Raw genomic sequence first — 26,798 nt, forward strand, 5'->3', positions numbered from 1 at the left:
ACTGGAAGCTTGAGCCTGTATTGCAGGTCTGTATGATAATTATGGTTGGGACATGTCATGCTCTTGGTTCCTTTGCTATTGTAGCAGCAGGTTTTCTGTCTTCGATAAAGGTCAGTGTTTTTGTTGCTCTATGCCTGACAACCATGGGGGGAGGGTACTTTTTAGACAATTGTCCAAAGAAAAAGTGCAAACAGAAAGAAGTTAAGTTATTTGGTACAATTTCCCATTATTTTCGTTACATCATAATTTCAAGGTGTGATCTTAAGAAAACATTGACTATTATTACATCTCCGCTGTATAAATATAACTTTGCAAGTGACAATGATTGTTCCTGTTCTCCTAAGACTAAAGAGAGCCTGTCACGTCCTTTTTTGATATAAAACTAAACTGCCCCCAATTTCTTGTTAGGCTATGTTCACACAGGGCATTTTGCAGCAATTTTGTCCCTGACCAAAACGTGATCTTGTGGCAGGATGTCTCCTTGGAGTCATCTGCGGCAGGGGTGGAATTCACATTTTTAACAGGTTCTCTGTAAACCCCACCCATTTGAAAACCACGCCCCATTCTGTAGCCACACTGATTTTGTTAGCCACACCCATTTTTGCACACTTTCCTCAACCACAAAAAAAAAAGTAATTAGTAATAAAAACTTTCCGCTTCTTACTCTTCGTATACCTTCACTTTCCTATCAAGTACCAGTTGTTTCAGTCACTTATTTACTTGTCATATTGTATGAACGTTTTTCTACAATGTTTGAAAATTATTACTAATGGAACCCTACTCAAATTGGAACGGATGACCTTCCCCATACAGATCCCATCCCATACAGATCCCATCCCATGCGGTCTCTTTTCCCATGCAGATTCCATGCGGCCTCCCCTCCCCTGCAGACTCCCACCCCATGTGGCCTCCACTCCCCTGCAGGTTCCCACCCCATGTGGCCTCCACTCCCCTGCAGGTTCCCACCCCATGAGGCCTCCACTCCCCTGCAGACTCCCACCCCATGTGGCCTCCACTCCCCTGCAGAGTCCATGTGGTCTCCTCTCCCCTGCAGAGTCCATGTGGCTTTCTCTCCCCTGCAGAGTCGCATCTTCGGCACACAATGCGCTTACCTGCTCCAAGTGCAGGCGGCCTCTCCTCCGTCATCCTCCACAGCACTCTGCATACTGACGCTGACAGACAGCAGCATGGTGAGATAATCTCACCACGCTGCAGTGACCTCTGCAGCGTCACCACGCCGCCGGACGCCGGGTCAGAGAGCAAACTGGATCCTCTGAACCCGGAAGTGCGGCGTGCACAGAGGTACGGGAATTAATTTGTATTGGCATCTTAAAGACGCCGATACAAATGAATACAGGGAACCGGGTCGCGGACGCCGATTCTTGCCGGTTCAGCAAACCGGCTGTTATTTTAACAACTGGTTTGCCCGAACCAGACAGAACCAGCTGAATCCCACTCCTGATCTGCGGCTTTGGTGTGGTTTTTGAGGCGTTTTTGCAGCGGTTTTTCAATACTGCAGGTGATTTGTGTGTGTGTGCATGAGATTTCTGAACTCTCATAGACTTTGCTGGGACTGTAAAAAGCAGCGTTTTATTAGCATGGATTTGCAGAAAAGCAGGGTAAAACCATGCTAGAAATGCTGCAAAAACACCCTGTGTGAACATAGCCTTAGTGCTGCTATGTGCTTCAGTAATGTTTTTTTTTCCAAACAAAAGTTCCCTGTATTTAGGTACGTGCCCACGATCAAGACCCGCTGTGTCCTGAAGGCGGCGGGTCCTGACCTGCGGGGCCGCGAGTCTCTTCCGCAGGAGACTGCAGCGGCCCATGACTACCCCAGGCTCGGGCAGTTGCGGTCTCTTACTGTGTTCTCCTTACGGAGGACACTTGCAACTCTGCAGCAAACAGTTGACATGCTGCAGCTCAGAAAGCCGCACTACAGGTAAGTGTTTGTTGCGGAAAAAACAAGCACAGTGGGCCCGGGATTTCCAGAAATCCCATCCACTATGCTGTACTGTACAGCACAGCTTTTTGGACACAGTTGAAGCATGCTGCATCCAAAACTGTGAAAACTGATCGTGCGCATAAAAAAAAAATTATCACTTTTTATGCTTATGGAAGTCAAGCACCACCCCCTATGTATTTTTTCAGTCATAGGGGTGGTACTTCCCTTCAGTCACTGTCAAGCTCTGTCTTCAAATTATGCATGCCCCCCGCATTGTGATTGATTGCTGTAACTGGCCGACGTCACGGCAATCTCGTATTAACTCCTACGCTTGCACAGTTCCCCTCAGCTGCCCGGGCATGCACTCTGCGCATCCCTCTTTTTCAAGAGCACAGAGATGCGCTTAGCGTGAGCGATCCCAAAAAACTCACCAAATACTCATTGTGGGAACTTACCCTTGTATTGAAAACATTTTTGATGTTGCAGATTTTCTGCACCTATTATGTCAATTAGTCTTTTTCGTTTTTAATCATATTTGTGATGCTGTGGTTTTTGTCTCTTGTTGGTATTTCGTGTTTTTATTGCTTTCTAGTATTTGGCTTTAACAAGTCTTTATTGTTAAAGTCTTGTACAGATTACATGTAAGTTACATGCGTTTTAACGCCGGAAACTCATATGCGTTTTTATCTGGAATTTTTTTTTTTGCATCTAAGGCCCCCTTCACACGTTAGCGAAAAACACACGTTTTTCACTGACATGATAAAAGTACGTATGTCCTTCCGTGTGCAGTGATTTTGGTACACTTGTGATCTCCGTGTGCTTGTGATAGTACACGGAGATCAGGCACGTATACTCACCTATCCACGCTGCTGCTGTCTGTGGTGCTGATATCTCCCATGATGCTGTCTCTGGACGCTGCTGTCACCGCTCTGCTGTTACTTCCAGGTCGACGGTGCAGTGATATGTATTAGCATAATTAGCCGGCCTGGAAACAGAGACAGAGATAGCAGCTGCTGAAGACAGCATCGCTGGAGACAGGTGAGGTTAAAAAGCTTTTTATTTTAAATGTATGTGTTTTTCTGGTATGTGTTTCACGAATCACACCACTGTGTGGTCCATAGGACATCAGTGATGCCAGAAAAAAACAGACTTGTCTCTGTGTGAAACACACGGACACGCGTGGCTGCCACACGGAAACACGTCAGTGAGAAGTCACTGATGTATGAGCAGATCCATTGATTTTAATGGGTCTGCGTATGTAAGTGATTCTGGTACGTATAAAAACTGCAACATACGTACCAGAATCACTGACGTTTGAAGGGGGCTAATGCAATTTTAGGGTGTTTTCATGGCAGCTCGGCCAATAATTTGAAAATTGGTTGAAGCTTCACGGAAGGGGTACGACCCAACAAATGCACCCCAAATTTGGAGTAAATTTGAAAAGAAATCTTACGAGTTTGTAACTGGAGCGTTATTCGTACATTGGAACACAGCTGAAAGGTGCACTAAAGTCATAGAAGAGCGAGCATCTTAATCAGTTTAGTGCATCTCCAATTCTGGATCAAGAATTGCATAAAAAACAGCAGTTTTGATGAATCGGCCCCAAACACTTTCTTACTTCCCCTCTCACCTCCATTTAAAAAAGGCATAGGCACATACAGTATCTTCACCACAGCAGATGTAGTACGTCCTCCACCTGTCACTTTTATATAAAAAACTTCACAAGTCACCAATTGTAAATAATTACCACTCCATTATAGCAGGATGTTCTCTAGGCACACTGCCACATCACAATAGTTCATCAATCAACTATTGTATCCAGGATACAGATTACATGATAACATGCAGTTTAGTTGTAATTAACCTATTATAAAGTTACACATATTAAAACCTTGTGTAAGTAGCCTTGGGCAGGAACAGCATAACTACATAGATTTACCATTCAAGAGGCCCTATGGTATGATCACCATCAATCCCATGGGAAAGGTCATCAGTAATACAGTCCTGGACAATCCCATCAGCTATAACCATCAGGAGACTCTGAAGAGTGACATGCAAAGCTGACGAAGCTGACTCATAAAATTGTTTCTCATACCTTGCCTAATTTCATAAGACATGTCCCCAATATACAGTATAGAAATCATAACTAGGACATAAGACCACTATCAACATAATCGAAGGTCAACACAGACCATACATTAGATCCCCATTTATACAGGCATTGCCCTTTATACAGATACCAGATTGCCTGTATGTGTGCATGTGCAGAGGAAACTGTCAATCAAAGTGCTAGGAGGTGTTTACAGCTGCCATTCACAGTATACTGAGCGATGACTGTCATTTAGACTGTGAGCCCCAATGGGGACAGTGATAATGATGTTTGTAACACGCTGTGGAATATGATATACAAGTGAGTAAAATAACTAAATAATCTCTCTGTGCACGTCCCTATGACTTAGGCCCCCTTCACACGTTCGTCAAACACGTGCAAGTTTGGTCCGTCCCGTATTTACCGGAGACACGGACAAACGTGCACCAATGTTATTTAATGTTTGAGGACACATGTGTGTTTTTCATTAAGGTCCGTGTGTCCATGTGCGTGCTACGTTTGTGTCTCCGTTTTGTACGGAAGCATGTCCGTTTTCAGCACGCAACACGCACGCACGGACCGCAGCAAATGAGGTGAGAAGCGCGATCAGCTGAGGTTACCCGTGGTCACCGCTGGATCCAGCGGTGGCCGTGAGTTACCTGACTGACAGCAGCTGATCGCGCTACTCACCTCATTTGCTGCGTGGAGCTGACAGGAGCGGCGGTGTATTCTGCTGCTCCTGTCACCTTCATGCAGCAGAGCTGGATGCGACGCTGGAGGTCCATGGATTACGCCGGACATGGAGGGCTTTTTCGGGCTGAATAAAGTGGTGAATGAGGGTATGTGTTAGTGTTTTTTATTTCTAATAAAGGATTTTTTTGGGTGTGTGTGTTTATTTACTGTCACTTACAGATTAATCATGGAAGGTATCTCGGGGAGACGCCTGACATGATTAATCTAGGATTTAGTGGCAGCTATGGGCTGCCATTAACTCCTTATTACCCCGATTGCCAACGCACCAGGGCAAATCGGGAAGAGCCGGGTACAGTCCCAGAACTGTCGCATCTAATGTATGCGGCAATTCTGGGCGTCTGCTGGCTGATATTGTTAGGCTGGGGGGCTCCCCATAACGTAATGTAAAACATTTATGTTTTATTTCCAAATCTACATTTCCTGTACATGTATTGCTCTCAGCTGTCGGCTTCATATACACTCCTCTTTTTTCCCCTTTGTTCTGTACGATTATATTTTTCAGCATGTCATGTAGTTGAAACTTTTGATTAATAGGCTTGCCAGACTTGTTTAGTGATTACATATATGTTACAAAGGCAGCACCCAAAAGATTTCTTCTTGGAGACCGCTCCTTATTTTCAGGAGTATCCTGGAGCTTTGCTAAGTATACCTCTGGATCCATAAAATTGTGTCCAAACACTGCAGTATTCTGACTTCATAGCCTTATTGTAAAACCTATGTGCGCACACTGAGTCTTTGGTTGCAGAACCTTCTGCACCAAATATGCATTTGCTGGCAGAAAAAAAACGTGTTTTTGCCCCACATTTCTGCCAAGTTTTTGCTGCTTTTTTGCTGTTTTCTGTGCATTCTGGGGTGCAAAAACACTGAAAGATTTGACATGCTGCAGATTTATATCTCCATGGGGAAAAAAGCAACATGCACAAAACTTCAGTAATGATTGATTGCTCTCAGTGAGAGAAACAAAATTAAAATCTTGTAATTCTGATACCTTTTAATGGCTTAACTAAAATAAAGTAAGATGATGTTACAAAGCAAGCTTTCCAGACATCTCAGGTCTCTTCATCAGGCATGAGATGTCTGGAAAGCTTGCTTTGTATCATCACTTTATTTTATTTTAGTTAGCCATTAAAAGGTATCACAACTACAAAAATTATAATTTTGTTTCTCTCACTAAGAGCAATCAATCATTTTTCAACTGGCTAACACGGTACCAAAACCTTTTTCTTTTAACCATAACTTCAGTATTCTCATTGACTTTGGTGGCATAAGGATTTGCTTGCAGTTTTGTGACAAAACTACACCCCAAAGAAGCATCAAAAGTTTGATAAAAATGCACTGTGTGCACGCAGCGTAATGATCATATTGGTCAGAGACTGAATTTGGTAATACAGCGGAACCTTGTATTACGAGCATAATTTGTTCCGGGAGTGTGCTCTTAAACCAAGTTACTCTTATATCAAAGCAAATTTTCCCATAGGAAATAACTGAAACACAGACAATTCGTTCCACAACCCAAAAATATTTAGTGTATTTATACAAACTTATCACAGTAATACAAAATAATGTACTGTATTCATATAAAATGATTACAGTGCACTAATACAAAATACTGTACAGTAAAAACATATAAAACAAATTAAACTGCACTTTAGCTTACAATAGAATTGTTGGTGTGCGGGAGGTACAGTATAAGCAATGTGCTGTACTGGTGAGCAGAAAAAAAAAAAATATATCCACAAATGCAAATTGATAGACATGCTATATAGTATATACTGTACTGTACAATGGTATACTGTATACAGTACATATGTATAGAAAGTTACCTCCAGAGCGGGTCAGAGCGCGGTGAAAGGACAGAACCGAAAGTGTGCACGGTATTTGCTCTTCTTGCAAAACGCTCTCAAACCAAGTTACTCTTAATCCAAGGTTCCACTGAACGTTAAAATTGGCTAAAGGGAATTTGTAATAATTTGAAAAAGATTTCAAGGACTTAGGTCATTTCTGTTTGTTTTGTAAACCTTTGCTTTTTGTGACTGGAATATACGGCATCAGGGAAAGTATCTGCTTTCCTGTCACTCCTGTATATTCGCCTCATGGAGACGCAGTTCAGGTGTTTGCTCTTTAATACTATTCCTTGGCTGCGAGCTGAGACCTGAGATCTGATTGGCTCTCGCCCTGTCTCTTTCTTGACGTCTTGTAGGAAGCAGCTTCCTCGCTGTGTGGAGCTCATAGTCAGTGACAGTGACCAGGCGTGCATGGTGTGTGAGCATCTCCTGTGTGAGCGCAGCTCTGCAGTGACACCGTGCTGAAGAATCATTCATTAGCATTAATAACAATGTCTTCTTTTCAGGTTTGCTTTATATTGTGATGTGCAGCGTATCCCGAATGACTGTAAGCCGCTCTCTACATCGCTATCATTATTAATATCCAGCTGGATCCTTCTTCCCCACCTGTCACCACAATCCTCAGGTATGTACAATCCTCTACAGGATAAGCTTGTGCAGGCATAGATGTAGCAGAGCTGAATTTGTCATTAGCTACAATGACAGCTGCAGTATTTAGCCACTTTGATAACGTTATATAATGGTCTATGTGAAAATCACAATATTTTGTGCCAAATGTCAAACTCAGCCCTGCAATAAATTGACTGTATATCCTAGTATCCCATTGAAATGCATGTATTATTTGCTGAGATTATACTATGTATGCTGGATATTTTCTCGTAATTGTATTTATTATCAGTGACATTATGATTCGACTTTTAATTTTGTTATTTTTAGGCTACCATCACACATATATTTGTAGAATTTTTGTTATGCAATGCATTTCATGTTTTTTTTGCTGGTGCTTTTCTTATTGACATTTTGTTAGAAGGGAATCTGTCACCAGGTTTTTAACACCTAATCTGAGAGCAGCATAATGTAGAGACAGAGATCCTGATTCCAGCGATGTGTCACTTACTGAGCTGCTTAGTGTAGTTTTGATAAAATCACTGTTTAATTAGCAGCAGATTATCATTAGAGGTGTGCAAGATAGTGCAGCATATTCATGAACTCTGTATAACCCCCACCACTGATTTGCAGCTTTCTGTATATACTATATATGGGAAGAGGGGAGCCAGCACGATCTGAAAGTGGCATGCATCATATAAAAAGTGCAAATTCACAGATTTATTCCAACTGTACTGTAATATAAATGAGATTTTTAGCAAATAATTGATCAATTAATTACTATATATGGGCAGAAAGATGCCAATCCGAGGTGTGGGCAGGGTTATAGAGCTCCACATTCAAATAACTGATAAATCTGCAGCAAAGAAAACAGTGATTTTATCAAAATGATAGCAAACAGCTCAGCAAGTGACACATCGCTGGAATCAGGATCTCTGCCACTACATTATGCTGCTCTCAGATGAGGTAGTAAAAACCTGGTGACAAAGTCCCTTTAACAATAGACAGAAGTCTATAGGAACGTGCCAGAAAAAGTCATGCTGTGTTTTGTTAAAAAAAAACTAAAAAAAACCCCAAAATAATCTTAAGAATGCGCAGTCATAAAAATTTGCAATATCTGTATTTGCCCGTCTCTTGTAAAGCCTCTTTCAAGCACTTTAAAACTGCTTGTTAAAATGGCTTTCACTTTAGGCATGCATTTTTTCATTTGTTCAGATTTTGTTGCTATTTTGTAGCCTATAGCGAAATAAATGCCAGAAAGAAATGTCATATTCAAGCATGTTGCATTTGAAAAACAAAACCACTCAAAATGCAACAAACACAAAAACTAGAGACGTGAATTTTGATCCCATGCATATAGAACTTGTGTAGAATTTTTAGCAACTCCTTCAACTTGGCAAATTTCTTCAATTTGAATTTCCCATCACTCAAATCACATCAAATTTGCACATTGTTGAAGACTGCATCAGCCAGAAAAAAATTGTGATCTTTGGTTGGCTTCCCCTTAAAGTGAATCTGTCACCAGGTTTTTGCTCCCCCATCTGAGAGCAGCATAATGTAGAGACTGAGACCATGATTCCAGCGATGTGTCACTTACTGAGCTGTTTGCTGTCATTTTCATAAAATCAATGATTTGTCTGCTGCAGATTTAGCAGTTATACAGAGCTCATGAATATGCTCGACTACCTGGCAGCACACCAAGAAGTCCTCTAATGACAATCTACTGCTAATTAAACAGTGATTTTATCAAAACTACGCTAAGCAGCCCAGTAAGTGACACATCGCTAGTATCAGGATCTCTGCCCCTACGTAATGAGGCTTTCAGATTAGGTGTTAAAAATCTGGTGACAGATTCCGTTTAAAGGGAACCAATCACCAGGATTTTCGTATGTAAGCTGAAGCCAGTGCTATACTGGCACTATCAGGCTCATTCTCTACATACCTGTAGAGGGCAGCTCGGATGTTTAGGTTTTCAAATGCAAAAAAGTAAAGTTTATAAAATTAGTTGCTCATTGAGTGACAGCAGCAAAGGATCAGATAATATATTCATAGTTATCTCCTCCGCCTGTTAGATTTAGCATAAGTATTATACAAACTATTCACTTTGTCTGTAGAAGGACCTGTGTGAGGTCATACCCATGTGACTAGAAGGGGCGGGGCCTCAGCCACCAAAGCTGGATACCAGGTCACATGGGTATGACCTCACACAGGTCCTGCAAGAGACAAAGTGAATTGTTTGTATAATACTTATGCTAATTCTAACAGGGGGAGGGGATAACTATGAATATATTATCTGCTCCAGTGCAGCTGTCACTCAACAAGCTGCTCATTTTATAAACTTTACTTTCTTGGATTTCAAAACCTAAACATCCAAGCTGACCACTACAGGTATGTATAGAATCAGCCTGATAGTGCCAGTATAGCACTGGCTTTAGGTTATAGACGAAAATCCTGGTGATTGGTTCCCTTTAATGTCTTACAACTATCACATAACTTGGTATAACACAGAAAACAAGAAGATATAATCATAGCCTATATAAAAGCAGAAGCAGGGAAGACAATAGCCATTTTATGGTGAATCTGGAGAATAACAGGACGTCACAGCTTAGCAATAAAGATAAGGAGTGAAAGACAAAAAACTGATTAAACTATACAGATAGGTCCCGATTCATTAGGATTGGCTTTGTGCACGCCAGATGTAATGAACACTACTGCTGGAGTAAGGTGCACATAATACTTTAAAATAGGCACATCAGTTGTAAGGTGCGCCAAATTCATTAAGGGGCGTACACCACTGCTAGAAATGGTACTCCAGTCTCGGCCAGAGAATATTGCTGGTGAAGGTCTCGTCACTAGAGTGGCATGGATTTTGAAGAATTAGGCACGTTGCTTTAGCCATACCCCCCAACCCCCCATCCCACCTGTGCTGTGTCGATTTTGTCATAGTCGGTCGGGTCTTGTGTAAAAATGTCACAAATTGTTCAATTTGGTTGCAGTAAGCTGGTATGAATACCTTTATAAATCAGGGCCATAGTGTGTGACAGCTCTGCAGTAATGAAGATCAGTGTGCGAGGAAAAGATAAGAGTGTCACACACGTCTTTCACAGCAGTAAGCGGCTTTACAGTATTTTAAATACATAATGAATCACATTTTTAGGGAATATTCCACGAATCAGGAAAATTTGATTTTTAAAAGGTTAAGGGTATGTGCCTACGATCAGGACCTGGACGCGTTTCCTACTGACCTGTGGGGCCACAAGTCTCCTCTGTAGGAGACCACAGCTGCCCGTGCCCATGATCAGGGTTTGGTGCACTGCGGTCTCTCACTTGTGTTCTCGCTATGGAGAACGCTTAAGACTCCACAGCAAATACTTTCACTGCGGGCCGTACACGCACAGTGTGCATTGGATTTCTATAAATCACATCCACTGTGCTTGTACTGTACAACACCGCACTTTGGAAGCAGAAAAAACATGCTACATCCAAAATGCAGCAAACACCGATTGTGGGCACACACTCTTACTCATCTCTACAAAAATCAAATCACTGAATGCAGCCTTGTTGAGCACTTAGGCTATGTTTCCACGGTAGAATGTACCTGCGGATTTTTCTGCATGAAAATCCGCGACTTTCGCGGCAAATCCGCACCTTATTTTTGCCGCGGATTTGCCGCGGATTTACAGCGGATTTGCCGCGGATTTTGATGCGGATTTTTTTTTTTTCCCCCATTCTATACCCAAAATCCGCACCAAAATCCGCAACAATAATTGACATGCTGCAGATTTTTCCGGATCAAAATCCGCGGCAAATCCACCGCGGAAAAATCCGCAGCATGGACACAGCATTTCCAAAATGCCATTGAAATGGCTTGGAAGTGCCGCTACTGCAGATTTTCGGAAAATCCGCGGTAAATCCGCAGCAAATCCGCGGCAAAATCCGCGCAAAATCCGCAGCGTGGGCACATAGCCTTAAACACAGTATGAAATTATCATTCACTGGGATGTAGAGAGCGTACAAATCATCCATGTGTGGCCAGTGATACACATATCAAACTAATTAGTGTAGATTTGAGGCCAGGGTCATAATGTTTTTTTTTTTGGTGGCTTTGATATGCATTGACCAAATTGGATTTTTTGTTATTAATAATAATAATAATAATAATAGGTTTTATTTCTATAGCGCCAACATATTCCGCAGCACTTTACAATTCAGACGGGACATGTACAGAAAATATGAGACAATACAAAATAACAAAATTAAGATACCAGGAGGAGTGAGGGCCCTGCTCGTAAGCTTACAGTCTATGAGGAAATAGGGGAGGCACAATAGGTGAATGGGGTGAGATAAACTTGTCATATATGGTCCAGCCATTGATTTAATAAGGGATTCAAAACCAGCCGCGTGGACTGATCGCCAGCCTAATATTTTTTAACTATAATTAATTTAAATATTTAAAGGGTGTTCTCGGCACCAACGTAGAGAACTAGAGGTCTGAAGAGACGTCTGTGAATGGAGTGGAGATCGATCATGTGCTTTACCACTCATTCTTGATGCGAGTGCCGAACATTAGCCGATCTCTGTGGTCCTATTAAGAATGAATGGAGCGAAGTGGCAGAGTGTATGACTGAGCCCTGCTCTTTTCACACAGGATCCTTAGAACCCTGGTTCTTAGAATCAGTGGGAGCCCAGTAGTGGTGGTCTCAGTAGTAGGACCCACAGCAATTGGGAAGTTATCCATAGGAAACATGAAAAGGAGGACAATAGCAGGCAGTTTTGGACTTGAAACCTCTGTTATCCCAATGATAACCTGAATGACTGCATTCCAAAAATTTTGCATATTGAAAAGTATCACCAGATCAGAGATGCGTCATCATTAACCCTGCCCTTTCACAATGTCAACATTTATGGGTACCATCTGTTGAGATTATCGGCAACCTGATACCATTTTGATAACATTTTGCAACATGTTTCCTGCACCATACATGATTCAGTTTCTTATGCTTTGACAGGAATATTTTCATGTAAGGAAAGAGCAACTATTTATATATGACTGAAATTTCATTTGGGTCAGGGGAAGGGGCAGTAGAAAGTTAAATGCTCCAAACAAGAATGTGACCTGTGAATCTTTAGTATATTGAGAAATGTAGGAGAGAGCATATTGACTCCCAGATGTTGTTATTTAAAGCACCACTTCCGCAGTGTTTTTTTTTAGCACTGGAGTGGCGCTTTAAATGTAAGCCCCCCCCCCTTCATCATTTTTCGGCGACACTCTGGTCCCGCAGCTCCATCTTGTTCCTGTAACTTCTGACTGGCTGGAAGTCAGAAGTTACGTCACTTGCTCTCAATACAACTCTATGAGAGATAGAATAGGCATTGATTTGTGACATCCAGAGTGCGCTAAGAAACGTGGGCTGCCAACAGGTAACAAATCACCAAAGACTAATAGGAGTGATGCTGGAAAAAGTGGCAGACCATGGCGGGGGTGTATAAAAAGGTGGGTAGGGCACTTACAAGATGGCCTAGGTATGATCGGTGCTGTAGGACTTGTCTTGGGACTGTAGGAGTCAATGTCTATGGAAGTGTTGTTACCAACCTAGGGCATAAATCTTGCACAATGCAAATCCACAGCTTTGGCCCAAAACAGTGAAATAAGTTGAGTACTCTGCTATGAGCTGCTGCTACGTGATAGAGACCTCAATAACATAGGCTCACTCCACCTGCATCATTGGGTTTGAGAAGCACTTTTCTACAGAACCTACTGTAGTTCGACGTCGAGATGACTATACAAAAAGGCCAAAGCAAAGCTAAATTTGAATCCAAAAGGACAAAGGGATGTAGATGATCAGTAGGAAGTACAGCAGTCTGGTCAGAAGGGTTGTTTAGAGGACACTGATCCGGCCAAACCATGATATCTCCTCACAGTTCCTTGTTTCACTGAGAGAAACCAGAATGTTAGGTGCCTGTGAGCATGGGTACTAGGAAATTCCTCCTCAATCTTTCCAGACTGTATGTTGAAGATGTGGTTCCCTAATATCACTGGAGATATCAGGGGTGAGAAGGTAAGCAGAGATCTCTTGAATTTCTGAGCGTTCTGTCATGCTATTACATAATACTATTAGCATTCATTTATACCAAATATAACAAATAATTAAATGAATAAATGAAAACTGACAAATTGATTCTGATGGATAAATATTGTCTACAACCTTTCTTTATTAAAATTTAAAACATAGCAAGTTAATAAAAAAACATCTCTTTAAGGTATAACCATAACAAATTCAATTCATACAGCTTAACAAAATACACTCAAGCCTGTTAACCACAAACTGTGAAACTGTGTCCGTTCGTTAATCGAAAGACTTACCGCACATGGCCATCTTGCATTCAAGAAGGCTAGCATGTCCTCGCCCCTCCAAGGGTTAATTCTACCATAGCTTGATTAAATATATCAATACCAATGTCAGATGAGTGAACCATATCCTGACGATAAAGGCCTAGCAAACCACCCTCCAAATCAATGTGCCTAAATGAATAACGATTGACTGCATGAATTTACACATACTCTTGTTTATGTTTCCTAATCCTCTCACAAAATGTAAGATTAGATTAAATTAACCATATAAACCTGCAAATAATCTTGGAAAAAAACCTATTTTAGCTTTAAGAAAAAAACTCTGGACCTCCAAGATCCTTCTTCATCTGGAACAGCACCTCCACAGTCCCCACTTTCCCAAAATCGTTGCCACCGAGGTGTACAATTAGTACATCAGGATTTGGGAACCATAATGGATATATGGTCAATAAGGCCATCCCACCTATGAGCTCTGATACCTAGCCAGCAGATCCTTATATGTTCTTTTGAAAACAACAGGTTAGATCCATAGTACTGTTGATAAGCTCTAATTTCAGCCTAATCAATGAGAGTGACTCAGGATCCAAACTGTATAACCTGTAAAAACTATAAAAGAAAACAATTAGAACTAATGTAAAGTTGATATCAACCTGAATTATTATTATTATTATTAGTATTATTATTTATTATTATAGCGCCATCAATTCCATGGCGCTTTACATGTGAAAGGGGTATACAAAATAGGGACAAGTACAATAATCATAAACAATACAAGGCACAGACTGGTACAGGAGGATAGAGGTTATGAATCCCATGTTCCCAATTTTTAATCACTTACTTACTTGAACCTAACCTAGTGGCCTCAGTTGCCGCATCAATTCTAAAAGAATGAATGGAAATATAATCTCCTAAACGAAACTGTACCAAACAATTTGCGCAACACCATTCTAAACTGGTATTGTGTCAGTGGCTCACCCGATTGATGAATGACTAATTGTTCCATACCAGCTAGAAGACAACACATATATTTTTTTAACTGACATACCGTCTTGTGCACAGTGGTTCTTCTTGTATCCCTTAATTAACTGTTTAATCATAAAATAACTATTTAACGCCTGCTACCCAAATAATTTAATAAAAAAGTCATACCAGCTAGGGTTTTACATAGTGTAGAGTAAACCAAATTGTGATAAAAATAACTCCTACAAAAAAGCAAAGCCAAACTTGTCCAAACACCTGATAGAGCAAAAACTAGACCAATGCTCCCATGCAGACATATAAGTTTTCCGAGTTGAAGGTGCCACTGACTGCTGCAGAAGCTAAAAAAGTAAGGCCAGATTAAGCCCCATAAGTAGTCCAGGCAATCTTCTTCCAATGGTTTGGTGTCAAGAGTGACAGATAGTTAGGTGGTTTCTGGCCATAGAAGGTCACAGCGTTTGGCTGCACAGAATGCTCCCTGACTTTCCATTGTTCCTGCTGTCAGTACTCATTGGTATAGGTAGCTTTTCTGCTGGATTTATCTCCCCCTTTTGGACCCAGCGGAAGATCGCCTTCCACCCAGCTGCAGATCATCAGTATTCTTTTGGTGCCTTAATACCTCTTCCTTTCCTTGGACTGGTATTCAGCATTCAAGCCATGGTTGCAAGCAGGTGGCTTGTACTGCTCTGTGGTATCATTTCTGAAAACTTTGCTGAACTTCTACCTGTGTCATCTGTAGATAAGAAGTTCATGCATTTCACCCCTGTGTATCCTTCTTGTGTCTTCTATAGTGTTTAGTGGGGTTGACAAAGAGCTCATCCCATCCGTTCCCTATTTAGGGCTTAGCACTAGAGATACCTAAGTTCAGGTATCCGGCTTGGCGCATAGGTGCGGAACCTATCTAGGGTGGTGAGGGACCCCAGGGACCAGCAGTAGGTTTGCTGTTCGCTTGATATTTCCCCGTACCTAGTGTGACTCTGAAGAAATTGTTGAATTGAACCCGAAAAATTGAATCCGCTACTGAATTATAAATGCCAGGAATATGCACAGCCTTTAACCATATATTAAGATTCAAACCTAATAAAACTAAATGCTTTAATAAATTTACTACCAAACTGCACTTAGACAACAAAGTATTTATTGCACAGACCACGCCTAGGTAATCAGGCTTGAACATTATACATTTATTCTGAAAGGAACAGCTCCATAAAATTATCACTACCACTGCTAGGAAAAACTTAATCAAAACAACTTTTTTTTTACAACACCCTTAGTCATCCAGACATCCAGGCATTTGCTTGCATAACCCCTGCCATTCCAAAAGGCCCCAAAACCTACTCAACCAGACGCGCCCGTAAACAGATTTCACATATCAGACTCCACAAAAGAGACCTGCTATAAAGCCATACCATTTAAAACATCCAGCACCTCTAGCCAAACAACAAAATCATCCTTAATTGCTCTGGAGAGATGCACATGAAAAACCGGATTTTAATTACCAGTAATCTGTAACCCTAATCTCCTACAACAGACCCTACCCATAGGCATGACCCTAGAGGCAAAGGCAAGTAAACCTAACAAGGGTTCTGTTTACTTAACACTGCTTTCTTACCACGTAACCTAGTTAATGTATCCTTACATTTAATAATTTTAATAGCCGGTAACCAATATTCACCCTTCACCATATCTATAACAATACCCAGCTATTCCATACAACTATGCGGTAAAATGGTCGTTTCCCTAGCTAGCAGGATACCAAAATGCTGACAAGTTCCCATAAACATTTTTTACAGCTGATCACTCATTTCAGACTCCTTAAGTGGGTTTTACATGCAACGACATCGCTAACGAGATGTCGTTGGGGGTCACGGAATCCGTAACACACATCCGGCCTCGTTAGTGACGTCGTTGCGTGTGAAACGCAGGAATGACCGTTAACGATCAAAATTACTCACCATATCGTTCTATCCCGAATATCGTTGCTGCTGCAGGTACGATGTCGTTCCTGCGGCAGCACACATCGCTATGTGTGACACTGCAGGAATGAAGAACATCACTGTACCTGCGGCCGCCCGCAATGAGGAAGAAAGGAGTTGGGCGGGATGGTCGACCCGCTCATCTTCGCCCCTCCGCTTCTATTGGGCTGCCGTGTGACGTCACTGTGACACCAAACGAACCGACTCCTTAGAAAGGAGGCGGTTCGCCGGCCACAGCGACATTGCTAGGCAGGTAAGTATGTGTGACGAGGGTTAGTGATGTTGTGCATCACGGGCAGCGATTTGCCCGTGATGCACAACCGACGGGGGCGGCTGCTTTCACCAGCGACATCGCTAGCGATGTCACTGTGTGTAAAGTGGCCTTTAGGACCAACAAAAAAAACTCCTCTAAATAATGAGCTATACCATCTTTCATGGTACCCATTCAACAAATAAAGAAAACGCTTTAAAAAAAAAAACAAGAAAGTGAACAACCCATTAGTAAACATTTGTCTACATAGAAAAAAACCCATTAAACCGGAAATCTAACTAATTATTATTATTTATTATTATAGCGCCATTTATTCCATTGCGCTTTACAAGTGAAAGAGGGTATACGTACAACAATCATTAATAGTACAAAACAGACTGGTATAGGAGGAGAGAGGACCCTGCCCGCGAGGGCTCACAGTCTACAGGGAATGGGTGATGGTACAATAGGTGAGGACAGAGCTGGTTGCGCAGTGGTGTACTGGACTGAGGGCTATTGTAGGTTGTAGGCTTGTCTGAAGTGGTTCCTTTTGAAGGTTCCTTTTGAAGGTTTCCATGGTAGGGGAGAGTCTGATATGCTGAGGTAGAGCGTTCCAGAGTATGGGGGAGGCACGGGAAAAATCTTGTACGTGATTGTGGGAAGAGAAGATAAGAGAGGAGTAGAGAAGGAGATCTTGTGATTAAATTAAATCCATCTGGATGGATGGGCAATAACCTATATGCCGATTTTATATCTGCTTTGACCATTAATACCCCCTAATGATTTCAGCCTGATCAAAAGACGTATAACAACCTTATGCTACACTAAGAGCAATAGAATGATTTAATGAAGAAATGAAGAACCATAGGGATAAGACAAATGGTGAATCAGGCGGAAAGAGTTACGGTAAGTTTTTTTCTAGGAACAACACCCGGAGGGGATAACTAAAAATTATCAAACAGTAGTGACAAAAATGGACCAGCCAACCTCCCAGGCCTGATTTCTTTGTTTAATTTTACTGCCACCACCTCCGGTAGCAAATACACAGATTTCAAAATTTTCACCCAAGAACATCCGATACCAAAGAATGAGGGAACAGCAAAATCCATTTGAAAAATCTTCAGTTTTGAGTTTGGTCACCCTGCAGTTTGGATACCGCTCTAACCAGGCCAGCATGTTATCCACCTTTACCGATATTGATTCTCTTGTTAAAATATTCCTTTGTGGAAGGCTGACTAGGCAAGTTCGCTTTTTTGATTCCTTTTGCCATAGAGTGAACCCCTACTCGAAAAGAACATTCATGCCTATGTTTACACATATTAGGCCATTTACATTGTGATTCATTAAAGGCAAAACATGTACCTTTTCTAAAATTAAGCTGAGGGGAAGGACGCTGCGAACCCATTACTCTGGGCATAGGCCTCGGGATCAGCAACATCATTTCCCAGCTGGTGGTCGACTGAGACCTCCCTGGCAGGCACTTGCAGCAGCGTGCCTCCTGAAATTCTCCCTCTTCGGCAGCGCCTTGGCATTTTCAGTCCTCTGACCTCCAATGGGTAATACCGGATTCTCCTATTCTTGGGCTGCTCATCATTGTGCATGATGACGCCATTGTGACCTCTGGTGCTCATCCTGTGTGGATCTGCTTCCGGGTCACCGCTCCTGATGCCTGCTTCTTCTTGCCTGCCAACATCCACTGCATAGGTATCGAGACATCTTCGGAGGCAAGACATGGCATCTTCTCCCATCCGGATCTTCAGCTCTTTTAGTAGCCCTTCCATCTACCTCTGGATGTAGCAGCAAGTTCAGGCTAGAAACGCTAACAGACTGACACAGGCTTTCAGTGCCGCTCACCATTTATCAAGCCCTATTTTTAATTACAAATATCCTACACCAATCACAGCCCATCCCTGGAGAAGACTGATACAGCTCCCCCCCAGCAACGCACTGCGAGTGGTCCGACTTACCTATTCAATCACCCCACCCTGGCAACTTTGCCCAGGGCATGGAGATTAAAAAGCAGGAAATTCAAAAAGTGGGAACATTTCTGGTCAAAATAACCCTTTTAGCAGTGGAACACATGGTATATAGTAATGCTGTGTGTTCCCCCTACTCAAGGGTTTGGGGAACATCATTCTGAATGGTACATTGTATAGCTTCTCTCCAAATCACAGCATAGGACCTTCTCCTTCATACACTTACAGGCACCTACGCCAACATTGTAGGACTGGTTTGTGTCAGTGTTTCTGTCTATAGGCAGAACTATTGTGATTTGCTAATTAAATGTATTTACGAATTTATTTAGAATGTAATTTCCTTTTGTTATTTATTAACAATTATTATTTAACGTTTAGGCTACATTGCCACTATGAATATTTTGTGAGTTTTTGATGTTGCACATTTTCTACAGAATTTTTACACCAATTAGACTACTTGCGTTTTCTTCAATGTCTTTTTATTGCTTTTTTTTTTAACTCTATGGATTTCGTTTTTCTGGTATATCAGGTTTAAAATAAAGCTATTTTTAATATTTCCTTGTATTTGCTTTGATAATATCTTATCGATATAGCCATGTTTGAATTAACCCCTTCACAACCGGCCAATTTTGCGCTTTCCGTTTTTTTTTTTTGCCATTCTTCTTCCAAGAGACGTAACTTTTTTATTTTTCAGCCAATCTGGTCATATGAAGACTTGTTTTTTGCGGAACGAGCTGTACTTTTTAATGAAACCATGAGTTTTACCATATAGTGTACTGGAAAATGGCAAACAAAATTCCACATGTGGAAAAATTGCAAAAAAACCTGCGTTTGCACTATTGTTTTTGGGATATTTTATTCACAGTGTTCACTATATGGTTAAACTTATGCGTTTTGTTGGTGTGATGCCTAAGGCCGGTGCGAGTTTGTAGATACCAAGCATGTATAGGTTTACTTTTATATAAAGGGTTACAAAAAATCTGGTTTGTCCGAAAAAAGTGGTGTACGTTTTGCGCCATTTTCCGCAACTCGTAGCATTCTGAATTTTCAGGATCTGTGGCTCAGTGACTGCTTATGTTTTGCATCTCGGGCTGACGTTTTTAATGATACCATTTTTGCGCCGATGCTACGTTTTTATCGCCTGTTATTGCATTTTGCGCAAAATAAGCGGCGACCAAAAAATGTAGTTTTTGGAGTTTGGAATATTTTTGACACTACGCCATTTACCATTCAGATTAATTGATTTTATATTTTGATAGATCAGGCGTTTCTGAACGCGGCGATACCAAATATGTGTATATTTTTATTTTTTTAACCCTTTAATTTTCAATGGGGCAAAAGGGGGGTGATTTGAACTTTTAGTTTATTTTTTTAATTTTTCAAAACTTTTTTTATAACTTTTTTTTTTTTACTAGTCCCTCTAGGGGGCTATAAAGATCAGCAATCTGATCGCTTGTTCCTTTCTCACGATGAGAGCAGCATCGCTCAGACCGGGAGAAATGATCATCTCCTGTAAGCTACAGTACTCGACTGCTACTTACAGGATCTTATTCATGTGAGCTACAGGAGTCATCTCATGACCCTGTGCTGCCATGACAACCACCGGATCCACGTGATCATGTCACATGACTTTCGGTATCAGCCTGTGAGTAAGGTTTTAGCGCTGATTGCGATTATAACGGTGCTGTCACATATGGACAGCGCTATTTAAGGGGTTAACAGGCACTGGTGGATAGCGATTCCACTTGTACCTTCTAGGCACACATGTCGGACATATGAATCAGCTGACATGTGCACAGATCCCCGCCTACAGCAGCAGGTGGGGATTAACTCTATGACCGCTAGGACGTAACTTTACTGCCCGCTGTAGTTAAGGGGTTAAATCATTACTAGTGCAGATGTACTAAAATGCATATGTGTTTTTCACCTGAAGATTTTTTGCATCTAATGCAATTCTATGGAGAAAATCCAAACAAAGGCAGGAAGATCATACAAACTCCATGCAGGTTGTTTTTGGTGCGCGATGAACCTAGGACCCCAGAGCTGCAAAGCAACAGAGCGAACTACTAAGCCACCATGCCACTCTATATAAATTCTATAGTCTCATAATGTGAACGACCTAGAATTTTCTGCTTGTGCTGTCAGTTACTATTTTGGTACATGTCATCTATTCTTATAGGATATATTGTTTTATTTGACTGTGACTGTACAGTTCAGAATGTGGATAGACGACCTTGTATGAACACATCTGCTCCTTATCATTGTTTTTTTAATCCACCTTGAAGCTAAAAACTGCACATGGGATTTATACACTAGTTATGGAGATCTCAACATGACCACAAAGTTGTCACCTCAATTTTTGGACATCACAAATGCCTAACATTTACGTAAGTCTGGAGAATAAAAGATCAAAACCAGAGAGTTTGATTATAGAAGAATTCCAGTAAAAATAAACTTGTGATACATCATAGATACTTATTGAAAGGACTCTATTGGATTTTTTTTTTGTCACAATTTATATCTGCACCAAAGGCAAAAATTCAGTTTGGCGCCTCCTCATTCTCGCAGCTTAAGCGGTTTGAGTGGTCGTCTTGTGACTGCTTATATGTGATTTGCAAACTTACGGTAACGTGCCGATTTAGCTTCTCTTTTTGATTGTCTCAAAGTTGAATTAAAGAACTACAGCTACTGCTTAATTGACAAAAATAGCTAGTTAGCACATGGCCAAAAACATGAAAATCCCATCTGAATAGTCATGTAATGAGTGCTGGAACTATAAAGCAGAGCCATATCCTGAAAGTGAGTACCATATTTTCCGGCGTATAAGACGACTTGATAAATCTTCTCAAAAGTCGGGGGTCATCTTATACGCCGGGTGTCATCACTTTACATACAATAAAAGATATTCTCACCTGTCCACCATTCCCGCGGTGCCTGCAGGATGTAGTCATGGCTTTATTACAGTTGAATGCTCTATGGCGCCACAAAGCATTCAACTGCAGTAAAGCGCTGACAGTAGTGGCGACCCTGTGTATTGGACACGGTTTAGTGCAGTTGAATGCTTTGTGGCGCTGTAAAACATTCATTTTAGTAAAGCCATGACGACATCCTGCAGCGGCTGCTCCATTCACGCTGTCAAGGAGGAGTCTGTGTGCGGACTGCAAAAAACAGCTGGAGGCACCGCGGGCACGGAGGAGAGGTGAGAATATCTTTTATTGTATGTAAACAATGGCCCATAGGGGACAGAAAGGAACCAGCAGGAGGACATTATTAAACAATAGGCTCATTACTGCACGGGACATTACAGCAGGACACATTACTAATACAATTGGGACATTACAGCATTACAACTTTTTTAATTGAAGAAAAACTTTTCCAACACATTTTTTCCACTGGATTTTTCTATTTTTCTTGTCACATATATTATACAAAGTCATTACACACAGAGTGATCTATTTCAAGTGTTTATTTCTGTTCATGTTGATGATTATGGCTTACAGCCAATGAAAACCCAAGAGTCATTATCTCAGAAAATGAGAATAACTACCACAAAACACCTGCAAAGGCTTCCTAAGCATTTAAAATGGTCCCTTAGTCTGGTTCTGCAGGCTACACAATCATGGAGGATCAGAAACAAATGGGCCTCTCGGTCTTGCGCTATAGATCAGGAGTGAACCAGGGCAAATTATTAAAGTTTTTTAATTAAAATAATTACATAAAAAATAGGCACTACACGTTTTGTAGGTGGTCTACCTCCTTCCTCAGGTGTATAAGGTATAATAACATATAAAATCTTTTATAGAGGAAAACAAAAAAAAACAACAATGACTGGCTTAATACCATAATAAACAACACATGATATCAATTGAGAAGTCACAGAAAGACACATATTATTATTACCTCTTACAGAGTAACGGATTATAACAGTATTACAATCATTCTTATTCATTAATATAGGAAACCTATAACAAAGTCCAGGGTTTAAATCTACCAAAATCAGTTAAAAAAAAAAAGGAAAAAAATTCATTTTGGTAGATTTATACACTGGAATTTATACGCTTCCTATATTAATGAATAAGAATGATTGTAATACTGCACTTGTTCATTGGACGTATATGTCAAACACATTTTTAAGCATACACCGTATGTTGAACTGTGTATTTTTGTATTTCAATATAAAAGTCCATCTAAATCTATATACAATTGTTTAATAAAACATATCTGTTTATCTTTATTATTTTTCTCCACTACATTTTTACTGGAACAGACAGGAAAACAAATGCATATTAAACATATTGAATCATATAACAACTCGAGACCACAAGTTACTTGTGTTACTGTGTGTAGCCCATGAAGCCTAAACATACTACCATGATCTGCAGCGTCACCAGATTTGTTTCCCATTAAGCACATCTATGGTGTCATTGGTCGTCAGTTACAAAGGGAGCTGCCAGCAGTGGATCTTGATGATTTGCCCAAGGGTATTAAGTGTGGCTAAACATTTCTCAGACAACTATTACTAAACTCATTTCAGTAGCGGACACAGACAGAAGAGAGCCTCTGTGCAAAAAAACAATGCATGAGCCCTTTGCAATCCAGTAGCTTATTTTAATGCACAATTTAACCTGCTTAGAAGGTGGGAATGGCCTCCTGACCTCATGGGTCCTTGTTCAGCTTTACAGGTTGCACTCCCTTGCCTCAGATATCTAAGTGTGTGAATTTCTTTGTGGGACCTCTATACTCGATACTGAATTAATAGAGGTGTGTAAAACATTTTGTTTCCATTTTTTCCATCATTTGCATATGATTAACATGTCTAAGTGATGAACATCCAGTGATTTCCACAATTACACAATTTTTCCTCCTTGGTGTTTTAATTTTTAAGGCATGGCTTCAGTGGCGTAACTAGAGTTGGATGGGCCCCAGTGCAAAGTTTAGACCTGGGCCCCCCCTCCACATACACACACACTTGGGGTAAGGCATACCTCCCAACTTTTAAAGAAGGAAAAGAAGGACAAAGTTTGCGGCGCGGCAAATTTTTAGGCCACGCCCCCTAACCACACCCATTTCACAGTCACGCCCATATCCACTCCCCATCCACACCCATTCAGCATGGACACGCAGGCAGCCGGCGGGCCTCCAGCATGGACACGCAGGCAGCCGGCGGGCCTCCAGCATGGACACGCAGGCAGCCGGCGGGCCTCCAGCATGGACACGCAGGGAGCCACAGTGAGGCGGCCGGTCGCCCACACAGTGAGGTGGCCGGTCGCCTTCACAGACAGGCGGCAGGGGGGCGGCGCCCGCACAGACAGGCGGCCGGGGGGCGCCCGCACAGAAAGGCGGCCGGCCGACCGCACAGACAGGCGGCCGGCCGACCGCACAGAGAGGCTCCGGCCGGGGGTGAGGGGGGGGAGGGAGGGAAATCAGCGCTGGGGAGATTTTACTGTACCAGCAGCAGCACAGGCAGCGCTCCTCTCTGTTATGCCACGTCTACTGGGATGGTAGGAGGGAAAAGCAGGGAGGCGGAGAGAGAGTGGGTGGGCGGAGCCCGGGAGCCGGCCGTCCCGATCGTGGCAACGGGACAAACAACGTAAAGCGTGAAAGTCCCGCTGTATCCGGGACGGTTGGGAGGTATGGGGTAAGGGATAATGACACTGACACTCGGGGTACAGGATAATGACGCTGACACTTGGCTCTCACCCACAGCACCCTGAAATCCCTCTATCAGCACCCAGCTTTCCTATGTTCTGATATTTATCTTGTCCTCAGCACCCAGCTTTCCCATATCAGAGCATGAGAAAGCTGGGTGCTGAGAGATGTATATCAGAACATGGGAAAGCTGGGTGCTGAGAGATGTATATCAGAACATGGGAAAGCTGGGTGCTGAGAGATGTATAGCAGAGCATGGGAAAGTTGGCTGCTGAGGGAAAGAGCCTTTTTCCCTCAGCACAAAACATTTCCATCCCATACTTGTATCTTTGTCCCCCCTGTATAAAGTTCTCAAAATACTAGAACAGCCCCCACATAGCCTTCCAAATAATTGTATAAAGGGTCTCACATAACCCTTCATATATTAGAATGCAGATACATAGCCCTCCATATATTATAATGCACCCCCATAATCCTCCATGTATAAAGTAGCCCTTCAATTATAATGCATTTCCCATAGTTCTCCATGTATTAAAATTCACCCCATAGTACTCCATATATTATACTGCACCACATAGTCCTCCATGTTTTATAATGCACTTCCATAGTCCATGTATAAGGTAGCCTCCATAGTCCTCCATATATTATAATGCAGCCCCCATAGTCCTATATGTATTATAACACAACCCCATAAAACTTCAGATGGTATTATGCAGCCCCATACTCCTCCATGTATAATTCACCCCTATATTCCATGTATAAGGTGTCCCTTCATTTTGTATTATACAGCCCCCCCCCGACCTCCATTTTAATGCAGCCCTATAGACCTCCAGTATAATGCAGCCTCATAGACCTCTATGTATATTACACCTCTATATTCAATGTATAAGGTGTCCTTCATGTTTATTATGCAGCCTCACCAGGCCTCCATATATAATAATGCAGCCAACCTCTCCAGGCCTCCATGTATAATATAGCAGCCAGCCTCCCAGGCCTCCATGTATAATATAGCAGCCAGCCTCCCCAGGCCTCCATGTATAATAATGCTGCCAGCCTCCCCAGGCCTCCATGTACAGTATAATGGAGTCTCCCCAGGCCTCCATGTACAGTATAATGCAGCCTCCCCAGGCCTCCATACACAGTATCATGCAGCCTCCCCACCCCAGGCCTCCATGTACAGTATCATGCAGCCTCCCCACCCCAGGCCTCCTTGTACAGTATCAGGCAGCCTCCCCACCCCAGGCCTCCTTGTACAGTATCAGGCAGCCTCCCCACCCCAGGCTTCCATGTACAGTATCAGGCAGCCTCCCCACCCCAGGCCTCCATGTACAGTATCAGGCAGCCTCCCCACCCCAGGCCTCCATGTACAGTATCATGCAGCCTCCCCACCCCAGGCCTCCTTGTACAGTATCAGGCAGCCTCCCCACCCCAGGCCTCCTTGTACAGTATCAGGCAGCCTCCCCACCCCAGGCCTCCATGTACAGATGCAGCCTCCCCACCCCAGGCCTCCATGTACAGTATCATCCAGCCTTCCCACCCCAGGCCTCCATGTACAGTATAATGCAGCCTCCCCACTCCAGGCCTCTGACCACCGTGTACTCATATATATATAAAAAAAAAAACCAAGTACTCACCGCCCTCCTCCTTCCACTGCTGCTCTGTCCTGACGTCTCCTTGTTCCACTGATGCTGTACTCCCTGCTCTCCTCCTTCCACTGCTGCTCGTCCTCCCGGTGCTGCGGTCGGCGTCCTCCCTCCCTGCGCTCTGTGCACTCAGCACAGCAGTCGCACAGGAGTGACGTCACCGCCAGGGCCGGCTCCAGGTTTTTGTGGGCCCCGGGCGGAAGAGTCCCAGTGGGCCCCATCCACACGCAGACACACATACGTACACATACATATACATATTTAACGACAAACTCACAAAAATACATATAGAACTGACACATCTATACAGTCATATACACTGACATACATAGATACACATCATACATGCATACAGACAAACACACACAGCTCTGCTGGATACATACATACAGACACAGCGCTGCTACATACATACACACATAGCTCTGCCACATACATACACACATAGCTCTGCTATATACATGCACACATAGCTCTGCTACATACATAGCTCTGCTACATACATAGCTCTGCTATATACATACACACATAGCTCTGCTACATACACACATAGCTCTGCCACATACATACACACATAGCTCTGCTACATACACACATAGCTCTGCTATATACATACACACATAGCTCTGCTATATACATGCACACATAGCTCTGCTATATACATACACACATAGCTCTGCTATATACATGCACACATAGCTCTGCTATATACATGCACACATAGCTCTGCTATATACATG

The 26,798-nt window shown here is 42.3% G+C and overlaps 1 protein-coding gene across 2 annotated transcripts in view; it reads left to right on the forward strand.

The window, feature by feature from the left end:
• LOC142290514 (glycoprotein-N-acetylgalactosamine 3-beta-galactosyltransferase 1-like) overlaps positions 1 to 26,798 on the forward strand; it is a 90,643-nt gene that overhangs the window by 15,392 nt on the left and 48,453 nt on the right. Inside the window, exons 1-2 of one of the 2 annotated variants that reach the window (XM_075334475.1) lie at positions 7,033 to 7,042; positions 7,135 to 7,253. The gene's annotated coding sequence lies outside the window, so the exon portion shown is untranslated. Of the gene's footprint in view, positions 1 to 7,032; positions 7,043 to 7,134; positions 7,254 to 26,798 lie in introns of those variants that run through there. The other variant, XM_075334474.1, reaches the window with a different exon arrangement.

The sequence above is a fragment of the Anomaloglossus baeobatrachus genome, chromosome 2 (genome assembly GCF_048569485.1).
Source record: "Anomaloglossus baeobatrachus isolate aAnoBae1 chromosome 2, aAnoBae1.hap1, whole genome shotgun sequence".
Taxonomy (NCBI): Eukaryota; Metazoa; Chordata; class Amphibia; order Anura; family Aromobatidae; genus Anomaloglossus; species Anomaloglossus baeobatrachus.